Source organism: Protopterus annectens, chromosome 4.part0 (assembly GCF_019279795.1).
Source record: "Protopterus annectens isolate FY-2018-M chromosome 4.part0, PAN1.0, whole genome shotgun sequence".
NCBI classification, from domain to species: Eukaryota; Metazoa; Chordata; order Ceratodontiformes; family Protopteridae; genus Protopterus; species Protopterus annectens.
Window position 1 is genome coordinate 1,734,932,172 of NC_056733.1, and position 17,685 is coordinate 1,734,949,856.

A 17,685-nucleotide genomic window follows, 5' to 3' on the forward strand; every position below is an offset into this window, starting at 1 on the left:
GTGGTAATTGCAGTACTCACTATGATTACAGGACACTGCTATAAAATGCTAGTTTAGGTAGGCATAGCCCTTTCAGTTTGCCTAGGTGGTGCCCATGCTTGCTTGCTGTGGACACTGTTGTCTCAGTCAGAAGGTTGGTATATGTCTCATATCTGAAGCTAGGGTTGTAGCCAGTGATATGCATGTTGTACTGAAACCTGACTGTTGCTTCTTCCAGTACACTCTTCTTAGTGTGTAATTTTACTCACACCTCCAAATGCTAACACAGGATACATGGGAGTATGTACTTTCTTTTCAAATTAGTAAATTAACTGCCATACAAAAGTAGTTATTGCAATGTATTCCTATGGCTTTCCTATTTTCCCTTTACATTCCCTCATTGTAATGCATGATATATTTCTTTCAGTACCAGGTTATTGTATATCTGCTGCGGCTTAGTGGTACTTCATGCAGTGTAGTGTGTCTAAGGTCTGGGGTTCGGGAATGATGGAGGTGTTTTATTTTGCTGCTGAGCAGAACAGGGGCCCTGCCATATAGAGTGACTAAAGCACTTTTAAGCAGTCGTAAGTGAGTTTGCGTGGGTTTGCGTGTCGCTTAGCAATACTAAGCTAAGCGTAGCTTAGCTTATCTTATCTTAACAATACTAAGCTAAGCTTAGCTTAGCTTATCTTATCTTAGCAATACTAAGCTAAGCACACACATGCACACACTGCTACAAAACCACTAACTACTGTTTACAAGTGCTTACTCCCGCTAACCCCCGCACTCATTTCTTTTAGAGAAAAGTAAATGGGGAGATAGGAATGTGGTGATAAAGTGGGCACAAAGTGGGGTAGACAGTAGGGAAACCTGCTCAGGAAGTACAGAATGGGTGTGTGGAAGCTCCATAGGTGCCCATTTCTTTACCAGCAACAGCTGTGCATATGTAATACATTAGGAGTGAAATTTGAAACCTTCCACCCCTGAGAGAGGGGTGAGGACTGCAAAGTATGCCGTAATACCAATTATGAATATCAGGCACATGCAGTGTTTGTGAACTGCTATACTGTCATTAGTACGTTACTCACTTCAGAACAGTTTGCGGTTTGTTTGTATTGACATTAGCACAGTCTGCTCAGGACAACTGGACATATTTCAGTACTGAGTATGCCTACCTACACCCTTGGTTGTGACTGATTACACGGGTATATAGTACTTTTGGGTAGGGGTGCAGAACCACACAGAGCATTTTCATTATCGTGTGATGTTTAGCTGGCTGGACATACAGAGTTGCTGTGTACCTGTTAGTCTATCAAGGCAATTTGTCTGTCTGAGTAGCTCCCACCTGTGGACATATCCAGATGGTAGACAGAGGTTAGCCTACTATTCCTTGTCTGTGCACCACACCAGTCTTTTCAGAACCTGAACAATGGCTTTGTCACAGGTGGCTGCTAGCAGTGCATGGCTACATCCTTTGATATTTCTGTGTTGTACTCCTACATAAGGGCATGCTTGTGGAATTCCTTCTACAGCTATTTGCAGAGTGTGTAACAGCAGAGAAGCTGATATGCCTGTGTGTTTCTGACTCTTCCAGTCCTCAGATACTCTCAGGTATATATTTGAACAGCCTCAGGGAAAGGTACATATAAGTGGGATATACCTGTAATATATTACAGACATTTTTCAGTTGAGACTTTGGGGGATTCTGAGCATATGTATCACTACACCTTCTCTGACGTGCAAGCAGTGTCTACTCTCACTTATTGGCATTTTTTATTAAGTGTGATTCCCCACCTTTCTGCCTACTGTTAGTAAATTTCACAGGGAGTCAGAGGGGCTCGTTTACAAATCAGGGACATCCCTGTAAATCAGTCACAGTTGTGAGGTCTGGCCGCTGACCAATTCACATATGCCAGTGTTTATCCTGCTCTGGCAGTGTGTGAGGTTTGTAAGGTGCTACTGTAACATTATTCCCTACTAGCATGGCTGCTTCTCTTATCACACTCATGTAATGCAATTCCACAACAACTGCTGGTAAAGATCCACAGAACAAGCTTTGTGTTATGGCTTTCCTATTTTCCCTTTACATTCACTCATTGTAATGCATGATATATATCTTTCAGCACCACGGTATTGTATATCTGCTGTGGCTTAGTGGTACTTCATGCAGTATGGTGAGTCCAAGGTCTGGGGTTCAAGACTGACAGGGGTATTTTACTTTTCTGCTGAGCAGCACAAGGGCCCTGTCATACAGAGTGACTAAGGCACTTTTAAGCAGTTGTCAGTGGGTTTGCGCGATGCTTAGCGATGCTTAGCTATGCGCACACAAGCTCACACTCGCACACCCCCGCTAACGACTGCTTAAAAGCGCTTACTTCAGCTAACCCCCGCACTAATTTCTTTTAAAGAAAAGAAAATGGGGAGATAGGAAAGTGGTGAAAAAGGGGGCACAAAGAGGGAAAGACAGTAGGGAAACTAGCTTGGGATGTGCAGGACGGGTGTAGGGAAGGCCCATAGCTGCCCATTTCTTTACCAGCAACAGCTGTGCATATGTTCGAAATTTGGTGTGAAATTTGAAACCTTCCACCCCTGAGAGAGGGGTGAGGACAACAGAGTATGTTGTACTGCCAATTATAATTATCAATTTACATGGCCAGTGGACGTATGTGCGAAATGGGCAGCTATGTATGGGGCGTAATTTTTTTGTGGGAACAGATTGCCCTTTATTTTTTATTTTTTTTTCAGGTGAGAGTGGAATGTGAGATAGAGGATGTAGGTATATTTGGGGAGGTAGGTTGGGGAGCTAAACAGACAAGACTAACAAGATGCATACAGGGGTGGAATTTGACACATGGGGTGGGTGAACACAATTGACGGGGAAGGCTGTTTGGAAATCGTAAGCCCATGAGCCCACAGATGGTAAGAGTGGAACTGAGATCCCCACCCATGGGCAGTCACCACTACACCTTCACAGCCCTGAGGGTGGCTGTGCTGAGGGCTGTTTAGGATGGGCAGGCTCACCCAAGAGATGCACCACTCTCGCCTCAAGCTGGCGTAGGGGATCAGTGACTGAACACTGGATCTCCCTATGCACCAAAGCCCGGACCCTTTGATGGGTGACAGGTGACCCTTCTCCGGCCACGCTTGCACAGTGGGGACGAGCCCCATCCCCCTGCAGAGCTTCCACCTGAAGGTGGCACAGGACCAATGGAGGAGGGGAGCCCGGGCTGGGCACCGGAGCTGCTGGTGCCAGGTGCACTCACCAACTGAGGAGGGACAGGTGGATCCGCTGGGACAGGCCTTCCCATACATTCTGTGATTAGGTGTGTTTAATTACAACATAAACAATAACATTCCAGATTAGTTGTAACAGCATACAGTAATATCCCCATTAACCCAACACACCAAGGTTCCAACAGTTGAACAGCAAGCATAACACATGCATATACTGAACGACAGTGGATATTCCAACAGCATGCAGGGATGTTTGGTTCAACAGGCCACCATGAATGTGGTGTTTGAACAGGGCACATGCATTAACATGAATGCAAATATTTATAGAACAATAGGACATATGTCCCAACAAATATTTAAGATTACACATACCCATTGAGGTGTGGAATTGCATGGTTTATGCACAAACAGTAGGGTGTAGAAAAAAACCTCAGTTAACATCTTATAATTACTTTTAGTCTACACTACATTCCTAGTGACTACAAGTGTATATCACCTACATGTATTATTACACTTGCCACCATGCATTAGGTTGTGTAATGTGTTTGGCTAGTTCAATATATACTTGACCTATATCTGACATACTAACTGTCCAAGATGTAGATGTTACTGCTACATATTTCATGATTGCATTTATATTTCTTTATCTACATATCTGGATGTTTTCACATGATATTTTCACTTCAATTTGTACAGAACCCTGCATTTATTGAAGCACACTCACATTTCTGGGGAACATATTAGCATGCTACTCGTGTGCCAGATTTACTTATGCATGCCAGCCAGTAACTGACTGTTGAGAACTGTATATATGCTTCACAGCGACTAGCACTTCCATCACCCACTTTAGATGGGACTGCAGAACTCTGGGTTGCCAGCACTTTTTAAAACAGTACTATTTATATAATGCAAGGGTACAACAACATTTCAAACTAAGTGACACATACACACTCCGGGTTTTAAACCTTTATTACTGACATTACACACTTTTCCACAGGCTCACTCCTTTATTTGTTATAACAGTGCATATGGAATACATATTCAAGACATATTATACCTTTATTAATGGGTTAGAACACTCTTTTTCAGGCTCACTCACTTATTTTATATGACAGTACCTGCAGAGATTTTATTCCAGACATATGTTACCTTTCTTAATGGGTTACTACGCTCTTTTTCTGGCTCTCTGACATTTTTTTATGACAGTACATGCAGAGGACTTATTCAGGCCATTTTTATGGCTGTATTATTGTACTACAACACTTTATTTCATGCTCTCTCCCCTATTTTATGTAACAATACATGCAGAATAATCACTAACCTGCCTGGTGGTGCAGCCTTAGCAGCCTATCAGCATAGGCTTGCTGATTCGTAGCACAGTCACCTGCAGCTGTAAAGTAAATGAAGGGATACTGAGACATACCTATCCATTATACAGAATCAATTATCAATTCTTACATACTTCATTCCATGGCTACATACTCAGTCGTGGGACATCCTGCATCCCACAGGCCTCCTGTATCCATTGGTTCAGGCCGTCCTGCTTCCATCTCTTCAGGTCTGCATCGTGGTGATGGACCTGCTCACCAGTGCGAGGAACATCTGTGACACTAGTGAGGTCATGAGCTAACCAGTTCCAAGCCTCAGCCTTGTACTCTGTCCCTTGGAACTGGCCCTGCAGGAGTCTTGACTCATGACAGTGGACAAGGAGCCAAACCATGTATTTTGACTCCTCGATGCCCCAAAGCTGCGCTCAGAAGCGTGTACCCTCTCCTGCACCTGCCATTCTAACTGAAAATGTGAGCTACAATCAGTTATGGTGAGTATTCCCGCCTATGGGGCTTAAATATGCCGCATTTCCCACATTTTTTTGTGATTGGCCGTTTTTGAGAATTCTAGGCTGACTGCAGACCTGCTTAGTAATGGTTAATCTACCATTTCTAAGTATATGTATGCTAATAGTGGCTGTTTCTCATAAGCTGTCTATGCTTAGTGGTTCTGTACTTTGACTATGATGCACAGAGTCCTGGGTTCGAACCTTGTCATTCATTTTATTTTAAAACTGTCCAGACAGGTTAGGGGGTGTGGCTGCATTTAAGCAACTTTTCTCTACATTGCTCCATGGTGCCCTACGGTGCCCTGGTTGGCGCAGCACGCACGTCCGTGCAAACGCATTGAGCTGGTTAAAGCGCTATTCAACTATGGGCAAATCTATTGTGCTGGATAAAGCACTATTAAATTATGGGCAACTCTATAAAGCGCTGCTTAACTGCAGGCAATTATATATCAGGATCCTTTAAAAATATATGTTTGCTTCACTGATACATTTGCCATTTCACTGCATTTTAATAATATTGTACTCATATGTCAGGTATTATTTCATATACTGATTTAGAACATAAATAAAAGGGGAGTGGTGGGACTCGAACCATGAATGCCTACTCTTTGTGCAAACACTCTACCATTATGCTATTACTATTTGGTGTGAGTTGCATAAACATTCTTTCTTATGTTCTTCCATGTCGGAATTGCTAACTACAGCTAAGCAATGGGCACACCTGCGCACACACGCACAAATACAGGCAGCTATATTGCATATTTCAAAAAATATATATTTTTAATATGTTTTACGTTTTATGACTGTGATGGGGGTTTACAATGTCAGGGAGTGTGTTGTTGGGTGCAAGGACATTTGAGGGGGCTCGCTCTTGTGTGTTTTACTTGTGCTTTTTGATCATTTGCAGGGGATTGGACATTTAGACTGCTCGGCAGTTGGATACGCCCCCTGCTTTCCTACATGGTCCGTGTAGGACTTACGGTTGAGTCAGCGTGCCCTCATTAATATTCATGGTACGCTGACGTCATACCGTTCAACTGCAGCCTCCGAGTAAGGCTTATTTAGTCTTACACGGAGGATTCGTGAATCTGGGGATAAGTGAATCAAACTCTTTACCATAGGAACCACAACTCACAGCTTTAACCCTCTGCACCAACTGCTATATGTTCTTACTAATGATAAAAATCCCAGTATTGATTGCATACTATCACTTAATGTGGAAGCAGACATTATTTTCCTAGATGTGCCAGTCACTGTTGTGGTCATTCCAACCTACAGGATCACATGGTGCAGCATAAAAGGAACAATCTCAAATGGTGTGGGATATTGAATAACAGAAAAAAAAACATATTTCTGACCACCACAAACACCATATCATAGAAACTGTCCATTCACTACAAACAACAGCTAGAACTGGAACTGGAAGTTCATGGGAAATCAAATATAAAAATTTGAATCTGCAAATGACCCCAACTACTACCATCCACCATCAATTGAGAAATGTAGAGTGATTATTTTGAATTTATCCAGTTACACTTCAACAGTACTTCCTGGCAATTTCCATGGACCATACTCTGATATTTCTCCACTTATATCACTTTTCACCCTATATAGTATGTCTTTTCCTTTTAAGAATGCCATAGTTTGGACTATAATAATTAAAGTACCTACAGTCTCTTTTCAGTGGTTACCTGGGTGCAATATTTAGTGAAGTGACTTGCTCACACAGTAAGCAAATGAGGGGTGAGGAAATTAAACCTTGTATCACAGGACATACAGTTCATAGCTGTAACCCTCTGTGCCAACTGCCAGCTTAAAAAGGTTAAGAATAGTATAGTAAGTCAGCAAGTTATGTAGCAGTTAGGCAATAAAGGCAAGGATAGGGAATTTAGATATAAATGTTATTGTTGCATGGATAAGCTTCTATTAGACAAACTCAAAAAGAGTTAAGATGAAACATAAAGCCCTGCAATTTAAAATCTTTATGACAAATGGAAGAGATATACATTATTTTTCTGTGTAAATACCCTCACCTTCCCAAAATATGGTAACTAAATACTGTATTAAGTAGACTTGATATATTACCATTCCATCACTTAACAGTAGTAGAGGTAATGTTTTCATTTAATTCAGTGTTTTTTCTCCTAGCAGCTGACTATCACCTGCCACTGGTGCTACTTCCATATCCACCAGGTCTACATAGCCCTGTACCTCCATGATGAGGGACAGTGAGGAGATAAAGGCATTCTTGTACAGCATCATCTTACAGTGAGGGCAACTTTTACTTATGCTTTAACATCCCAAATTCTCCTTGCACACACCTGTAACTTTCCAGTAGGTGGACACGAAATGGGGGCATATGGTATATCTCTCCACCTTTGTGGAGATTCAGTCAATGCCACACACTTATTCTTACTTAGGCCCATCCCCCCTTGCATGTCCTAGACTACTCCAGCTATCTAATGTGCAGGAATGTGCTTGCCACCACCAGGATAGGCAAACCTATTCTTAAACTGCAATGCCTTAGACACCCAAACTTCTAACCAATCATCTGGGCTATAATTAGGACTTTATCCCTCTATACCATGGCATCAGTATAATAGTAAGGGTAAGATGATTTATGATCTTTTAGTAATAAACCAAGTTACAAACCTTGAAAGATCAGTCCTCTTTTTCATTCATCAATTTCATTACAGCACTTAAATCCTAAGCACTTATGAATCCACCAAAGGCATGCAAATAGCAGAGTTAAAACAAGAGTAAAACAATACAGACAAAATGTGAGATCATTATCAAAATAAGATCACTGAAAACAATTTAAAAAATAACCAAATAAACACATAACTTGTAAAATAAACTGGTAAATAACACTATGGCAGAATAAGATCTAACTCAACTGACACTAGAAATATGCACCCTTTATTAAAATATTGACGAGGTTCAAGGATGCTTTACAAAAATTACATAACAGCAACCTAAATGTCCCAAATAAAACATATTTAGAAATATTCCATAGCTCTCAGAGATAATCTTGCACACATGTTGGTACTTCCCCAAATTACAGACATGGAATCTGAAATATTTGGTAGAGTCATTAAGAAGATGCATACTATTTCTGGTGTTCCCTAATGTGCACCTGGAAAATCCTGTGGTCCAGATGGTCTCATTTCTGACTTTTTTTTTCATCAAAACATTATAGAACAGTTTATATAATTCTGTTATGGCTTTCTGTATAAGCCACTGGTACCATTCCATCAATCTCTGAGGTGGCTAAAATGCTAATGTTTCTCTTTCCCAAACCTTGGAGAGATAAAAACAACTTTGGAAATTACAGCTTCATATCTTTTCATGCAAATTAGAAGTGAAAATATTTGTCAAGATCCAGGCTAACAGAATCAGATCTTCCAATAGGCTTCAATAAAGTATTTGACATAGTCAAAAGGCAGCATATTGAGAAGATCATATATATTATGTTTCCCAGCTGATTTTATTAAGAAATATCAACTCTCATTTGCATATGCCAAAACCTCAGAACAAATGCCCACTAATAATGCTCTGGCACCACAGATCAGTATTACTAACAACACTCATCGGGCTCTTCACTGCTCCCCATTCTGTTTATACTGGTGGCATTCTTGCTTAAGAGACTAACTAGAAAATGCCAGTGTCATGGCATCCCCTTTCTTGTAGCCCCTAATTTACTCATTGCCTGGTTTGTGGATCACCATATAATTTGGCTAGTGTAGCCAAGAAAATGTCTCATGCTTACTATTAATACAATTAGAGAATGATCTGTTAGATCAGCATTTTTCTCCTTTCTCATGAGGCATGAGGATTGCACAGTGGTGCAGCAGTAGCAGTGTTGCCTCATAGCAAGAAGTTCTCCAGTTTGATTCTCGGCTGGCGTGCCTTCTGTGCGAAGTCTGCATGTCCTCCCTGTGTTCGTGTGGGTTTTCTCTGGGTACTCCAGTTTCCTCCCTCTTTACAAAATCATGCATCTGGAGTGTTTTCTCAGGCCTATACTGAGAACTGGCTTTGCTCCAAGTCGGACTTTCCCGGCAAACAAATACATGTACAATGATATTCAGCCTCACTTGCCTTCCCTTTTGTATAGTAACTAACAGAATGTATCTATTTAACTGTTAATTTCTCCCTAAATATGTCAAAAAATAATTGACATTAATGTGAAACATATTCTTTAGATGATCTTATGAATAAAATGTATTCATATAAATAAGTATTATTTTCCCTTTAAAGTAAGACACAGATTGCAAAAATGTTGATCCTTTCCAAGATCTTATTTATTCTTCATCACCTTCCCAGCATTATCTTTTGCAAATATATTAAGCAATTTCAAGCAAAGCTTTCTGATTTTCTCAGAGATAGTCAAATTCCAAGAATTAACAGGATAAATTAATTCTCAAGAAAAAAAGGATGATCTGGAATTGTCCAGCATTTTATAGTATAACATTGCTTTTACAGAATGGCAATAACTGAGAACCATGTTGGATAACCAAACATTTGGTTCCCTATGGAGATTGCCCTCATAGTTCAGGATAAATACCCCATGATGCAATGTCCTTTTTATCAAGTTTGAGATGTAATGCTATGGAAATTTGGTTTGAGAGATAGTAGAGGATTTGAAAAGAAAGCCAATGGGCACATTTCCCTATACACCAGAATATGGGACACCCCAGTATACAAATTGATAACAAAGTAGTGATTTGGTAGACTTGGATTGTTAACTATGTTATTTATATCAGTGGTTTTATGAATAAAATGATGAGTATATTTCATTCTTTACAAGCTAGTGTCAATGTTTATAATTATGCGCATAGCTACAAAGCTTACTCAAATCAAGACCAACATGCTGCTGGGATTATTCTTTCAGGGATTGATAATTAGAGTGTAGGGAAAGTGAAAGAAACAAGGGGGTCCTAAAGGAAAGACCAGCACTAGTAGAGTTTTTAGTAGAAGCTAGAACAGAAGCTGCCATTAAAAAGGCAATAATTAGAACACCATATAAAATATTACGTGCTAACTACAAGAATCAATCAGAGCAGATTAGAAAGGATTGGGAAGAGAGCTTGGATAAGCAATTCACAAAGAAACAGTGGGAGGACATATGTATGTCTCTTAAATATGCAAAAAAATCTAGAAGATTTAGGATTTTTGCCTGGAAATGTCTGCAGATATATTTCTCTACCCCAAGTAGACTCCATATAATTTTTCGTCAGGCAGACAGCAAATGTTGGAGGTGTGATGGGGAAGAAAGAGATAATTGAGGATATATTTTCTGAGATTGAGGTGGATTGGTAGACTTTAAGGATTGCCTGCAGGATGCACTGTCAGAAATGTTGGGTGGGCAGATTGATCTGATGAGGGAGATAATTTTTCTGAGCTATCATACAGAATCAGAATTGTCTAGGCATTGTAAGGCCTTGCTATGTCTAATAATGGTGGCTGCCAAAAAAAGCATTTACTAGAAAATGGAAGTCAAAATCTAAACCAGCTATACTAAAAGTAGTGAATATAGTAACATAGATAAAACAACTAGAACTGAGGTCTTTAGAAATGGGTAAGAGCAAGCTACATAGGAAAAAAATGGGAATTGCAAGAACAATACATACATGGGAGGAACAAAGTTTAAAAAGTGGCAGGACTTAAATGAGCCATATCATGTTTGACTGAAAAAGATTTGGTAGATTATAAGTGAAGTATAATGTTTGCAACTGGGAGTGTGTCAGTATGGTTTGTGATGTAAAATGCTTGCAACTAGGATTGTGTTGGTGTTGTTTGTTTTCATTTGTATAAATGTATGATTGTCTGTGTAGTAAGTGATATGTTAATAAAGATGTTTCTTGTTTAAAAAAGACAGGAATTGAATAATGTATGTAATGTTGCTTAGGTTATTGATATATAGCAATATATGTGAAGTAAAATGTTCTGTTAATTATGGTGTGATTACTTTTATATGAATGTAAATTTGCCTATGTCACAACTAATAATTCAATAAAGGAGTTTGAAAAAAACAAGCAGCACCTAAGCTGAATCTAAATATACTGATGTTATAGCAGATAATATTAACCTAATATATGAGCTCAGGTAAAAATGGTCAACTATTTTACCTGATATCACAGGCAACGAATGAGAGCTGATTCGTAGTCAGTGCATGACTAACCTTTCAGTGCATGATAATTTTACATAGGTGAAACTATCTTATGTGTGACAAATGTCTCCCTTCTTTTTGAAGAATGATCATATTTCCACTAGTGACGCATGCTGGTGGTGTAGGCAACCATCAGATTACTTGCATGTGATTTGGAATTGTCAGATTTCCCCTATAGCAGTTAGCAGAGAGGATTAACATTATGAGCTTCTTCCTCTGGTATAGGGTTTGATTCCTTCAGCCTTCAGTTACTTACTGTGGGACCTTGAGCAGGTTGCTTAACCAAACAATGCTTTGACTTTAGTGGAAAAGCTCACTCATCCTCTGGCACTGCTTACTGTGAGTGAAATATTAGTTTACCTTGCTGTGAGGGAAAGGTTAATTTGCATGTGATTTCTTGTATTTTGTATTACTTTATTGACTATTTCTATTTTGTATAATGTGATTTGTTTTCTTTACACTGTGCTTTACTTGTATTCTGCATTTAATTGCATATTAAAACGTGGACGAGACCACAGCTGTGTCTCTTGTGAGTCAAACAGACTTTTCCCACTCTCCCACCCTGCTGCTGCTGTGTTCTTAAACACAACTTTCTTTCTAGTCGCCTGCCCCTTATGCTAATTTGGACACATATCTCCTTCCCTCTCCCCTTTCACTGACTGGTGTGAGTAAGCACAAAATTATCATTTTGTGAAACCACTCCCCTTCAACTATTTAAATTTATTGGCCATCTCACTGTATTCCATAGAACCAGAATACAAAAGTGTCCACCCCCCTTTCAGTCTATCTTGCTCTTTTAAAAGTTAGTGGCTCTCCATTTAGACAGCTACAACTTAAGGTACCCCCTTTCATATCTAACTGCTTAGAGCAAACTGCAGTGTTTAGAATATTAACCCATTTTTTTCATCATACATTTAAACATCTACTGCAAAGACTACCAGTTATCAGACAGCCTGCATTCTGCCTCTCAGTAGTCATCTTGGGATTAGTGCTTCTGTTTTCTCCTGGTGAGAGAAGGAGCACAGGGACATTATTTTCTGGAGACTGCTGATTATCAGAAATCCTAATAACTGTTTTATAGGTAACAGCTTGAAATACTGAGAGAAGAAGCAGAGTGCATTGATTCCTGTTTGGTTGGACAATGAGTGTCTGGTTGCTATTCAAGGCATCTACCAGGAAGATGCTAAAATAAGCCTCCAGACTCTTGCATCATCTGGGACAAGACTGTGGATCACCAAACAGGCTGTAGCCTGCTTCTTATCTTGGGATTGGTGCTAGTTTTGCTTCTGTCGAGAGAAGAAGCAAAGGAGCACTGTATCCCAGCAGAGTGAAGCTGTGGTGAGACCAGCACTATTAGTAGTCAGGCAGTAGCCATTCATGTGACTCCCTTCCTTTCATCATTCTTGACAGGCTAATTCTTTGTTTTCAGTAAGTAATGATTGATTTGTTTCTAACTTCAGAATATCTGACTAAATACTCCTTCCTTAAATTTTCAAGTCTGTGTATTCATTTTCCCTCAAGTGTTTGGCAGTGCTCTGTACAGACTCAAACACCTTGAATGACATTTTTCCTGTAAAAGCACAATTGAAATTCTCCACAATCTAGTTGCACACAGGACAACTAGCTATATTGATAAGCACTGTCCCCATAGTTGCAAACCAGATACTCCTGGCATTGATTGATATTTTGTCTGCAACTGTCTAATCTATAAAAAAGGGTATGTTGTCTTGGATATGAACTGTCCCACTGTCTGCATTACCAGCTTAGTGGATATGGGCATCCTGAGGCAGTGTAGAAATTGCCTCAAGTTTACTGACAACCAGTTCATTCTCAAACAAACTGATATGGTATGTGAGAGATGTATTTACACAAGGTTACTGGATGCAAAGCTTTCATATAAAAGTAGTCCTAATGTCAATACAGTTGTCAGTAGTACACACGCTGCACCCATCACACACAATTCAAAGCTGACGTATGCTGACACACTTAAATGTAACCTTCCTAAGCCACAAAGACCTCCTAGATGAAGTACACATAAATACCCTCAGCAGCCCCAAATACACTCTTTCAAAACAACACCCACATCAACACATAGAGCTTATGGAGCCTCTACCTCTAATACCATAAGGCAAGCCACCACACAATGCAACATTCTAGTTATCGGAAAGTCCATCATGAAACACACTGATCTCCTTCTCACCAGGCTGAGTAAGGACAAAGTTCAGGGGCTAGGATCTGCCACATTATGCACACTTAGGACATTGGACCACACATACTAATATGACTCAGTCATAGCCCATGTGGGAGTAAATGACCTGAGATGCATCAAGCTAGACTATATGAAGATAGACATCATGGAGCTCATGGAGTTCATGGAGTATGTGTCTTAGGCTGATATGAGCCTAGCACTGAGCAGCATTTTACATTCTCCCAGGATGGTGCCACAATACGAACAAAAAATGATTGAATTTTATAATTGGATTAGTTTCTGATGTCATTCTAAGGGGTGAAATATTTGTCAGCATGGAAGGACATGGGCAACAGACCATGCTGTTTTGTCAGGGATGGTCTGTACCTCTCCCCTCTAGGCTTTCAAATATTGGCTAAAACTATGTCTTTCCCATAGTGCCTTTTTTAGGCAATGCCAAACTGAAAGTACTTCCGACATAGCAAATCAAAACCAAGAAAATCTAAAGGTATTACTGCTCAGTACTAGGAGTCTAAACAAAAAACTCCACTCCCTAGAAGCTGTCTTCACCCTAGAAAATGCTGATATCTGTGAGGTCACTGAGACATGGTTTAAAGCTGCAGAGAGCACACCAATAGTGGAAGGTTATAATGTCTTCTACACATTTAGACTAGCTACTTCACAGACAGAGACTAAAGGTGTATCTATTTACATCAAAAATAAATATACTTCAAGGTTGGCCAAACAAAACAATGCACTTGAGCTATTCCGTGTTCAAATCACCATAGGCAAAATCCAATACCACTTCCTTGCAAGCTATAGGGACTCCCTCTATGACCCATAAAACCCATACCATGTATTTAAAGTTATTAGAATCACTAACCATCCAACCCAATACCATATTCATGGGTGACTTTAATTACCCCAGTATTAACTGGGAATCCTGTAAGATACCAAACATACAGATACAGAGATTCCTGGATTTTGTAAACACAAACTCCCTTGACCGGATCGACAATGCACCAACCAGGGGTGCAACCATACTGGATCTGGTCCTCACTAATATAGGAGACTGCTGCAAACCCCCTACTTTAATGCCTTCCCTGATAAGTTCATACCACAAAATGGTTTCCTTTGAATTAAAAATAAAACCTGGACCCCTAGCTAAACCTGGAATATGCAGTAACTACTCTAAGTCTAATTCCTGCTATTAAATGATAACCTGACAAAATTTCAAGCCCCCATAAACACTGAGAACACTGCTGCCTCTGCAGAACTGCTCACAGAAATGCTGTACAAGCATGTTAATAGCTGCACAGAGGCAGCTGTACCCACCAGGAAAAGTACAGAACTTACTCAGAAAACAAGTCACCCTGGTGTGATCACACAATCAATAGGCTGTATAACAAAAGGAAGAAAATCGTGGCAAAAATAAGGAGGTGCAGTACCCTGCAAAACAAAAGCACTCTCATCAAACTAAACAAACAACTCAGAGGGCAAATAATGTCTACCAAAACCAAATTTGAGGCAAGTTTGGCCTACCAGGCCAAGTACAACCACAAAGCATTCTTTAGCAATATCCGCAACCTCAAATGCAATACACAATTGTGTGCAGAGCTCATTGTAAATTGAGCCACCTATAATGACCCAGAATATATAGCAAACCTCCTGGCTGATAAATTCAGCTCCAACTTTACCCCTCTCTTCCCCACAACCTTCCCTCAGGAAATACAATTAAATAAAACCCCCCTACTTTCACTAGGGAACAGGTCCTTGATGCTCTCTCAAAGACCAAGACAACAGATTTTAAGGGATAGTAAACAATTTTTAATTGAATTTTATGATTATTTGAAACCACTTCCATCTGACACTCCATTTTATTTTGTAACTCTGGATGTTACTAGTTTGTTTACCGTCATACCTAATGATGTGGGTTTTCGATATGTTAGTGATTTTCTACTTTCCCATAGCAACCTATTATCTAAACAGGTTGACATATTATGTCTATTCTTGGAGACAGTACTTGAGAATAATATTTTCATCTTTCAGGACAACATTTATTCCCAGAAAGACGGCGTAGCTATGGGTACGCCGTGTGCGAATAGTTACGCAAACATTGTCATGGCGTGTTGGGAAGAGCAAGAACTATTTACTTTGGATAGTTTTAAAAGATCTGTAGGTTTCGACCGCAGATTTGTAGATGATTTGTTTCTGGTTTGGAATAGTGATGAAGAAAGTTTATTGAAATGTTTTGAACATATCAACACCTCTTCTCATTTTTTGAAGTTTACTATGAATTACTCCAGGACTAATATCTCTTTTTTGGATGTTAATATCGATAGATTACATAATGGTTTAGTTAATACTGGTATACATAGAAAAATATGTTATCGTAATTCTTTACTACATGGAACCAGTATGCACCCTAGGCATGTTTTTAGGAGTGTTGCTAGAAGTCAGGAAATAAGAGCCTCTAGACTAAATCCTTTAACTATTGGTTATGAACAGGAATTAGTTGACCTGAAGGATAGATTGTTGAATAGGGGATATGGTTCTATTGAGATACATGACGCTATTACGATAGCCAATTCCATTAGAACCACCTCTGCTTGCCCTTATTTCTCTGAACAACCTGAGAACCCTGCTGATCTTTTTGGAAGTACTGATGGTGAGCTATCTATAGTCAAGGTTTCTGTTCATTTCACCTCAAATATACATTCCATTATGGATATTTTCAAAAAACACTGGGGTATTTTGATGTTAGATGATAATATTAAGAGATTTGTGAGTGAGGAACCGAGGTTTATATTTAAAAATAAAGGGAATTTGAAACAACTATTATGCCGTACTAATGCAACGCACTTTATTAATGGTCAAGATATGATGTTAGGCACAAAACCCTTTTTGAATTGTAATCAATGTGTTTTTATAGATGATGCTGCTAACTTTGTACATCCTGTTACTAGCATGGTTCATCCCCTTACAACATCAGCTAACTGTCAGACACGAAATGTGATTTATCTTGCTAGATGTTGTAAATGTACTGCATTTTATATAGGAAAAACTAATAGGAGATTAAAGGAGAGAATCAGAGAACACGTCTATAATATAACATTGGGCAATGATCATTATGCTTTGGCAAAACACATTAAGGTAACGGATTCTACACATCAATTTAAATTCTCTGTATTACAGGTTATATATACCAATATGCGAGGAGGTGATGTTTTAAATTATACTGAAAGATGTCAGATTAAGTGGATCATTAAACTCAGGGCTGATAAGAACCCGGGTTTAAATGAGAAAATTCCACTTAAACCTGTTTTATTTAATAGAAGACGGAAAGCACATAAGAATTGAATGATGCACGTCTTTATTTCATATCCTTCTTGTTTTTTAAAAAAAAAAGCTTTTTATGAGATACATATATATTATTCATGTAAGGGATTTTTTATGTATATATTTTTATATATATTTATATATGTACAGCAATTTTATATATATATTTTTTATGAAAAGTTTTACAGTATATTATTATGCAGGCTAGAACACAGATATATATATATATATATGTATATTTATTATTTATTTTTTAGATAGGTATTGTAATGCTTTTGATACCATAATATTATAGTATTTTTATTTAAGTAAATGTGTATATATATATATATATATATATATATATATATATATATATATATATATATATATATATATATACATTTCATATAATTAACATCTATTACTCATATTAAATATTGTTCATCTGTCGATGTTCTATGATCGTATCTGACAACATGAATACTGTTATAAGTTTTCACTTAGAGTTGACTTGCGAAAGCCTATTTTTCTATTTTAAAAAATTCTTTTGATGTTTTAATTGTTAGAAGTTGTCTATGCAGGAAATGATGTCATGTATTTTAATCACCATTTGGTATTTAAATGTGAAATTAAGTGCAATTTGTAAGTCTGAAGAAGCCCTAGTGGTGAAAGTGCTTACTTTCTCCAATAAAGTCGTACGTTTGTTAGTTTAACGTGTTGAGTTTGATGCTATTTTTACATTATATTACATTTTGTTAATATATTTTACTGCAGTGGTGTCCCATTGATGCTATTTATCGTTGGATATATATATATATATATATATATATATATATATATATATATATATATATATATATATATATATATATATAAATGTATATATATATATATATATATATATATATATATATATATATAAATAAATGTATATATATATATATATTTAAATATATA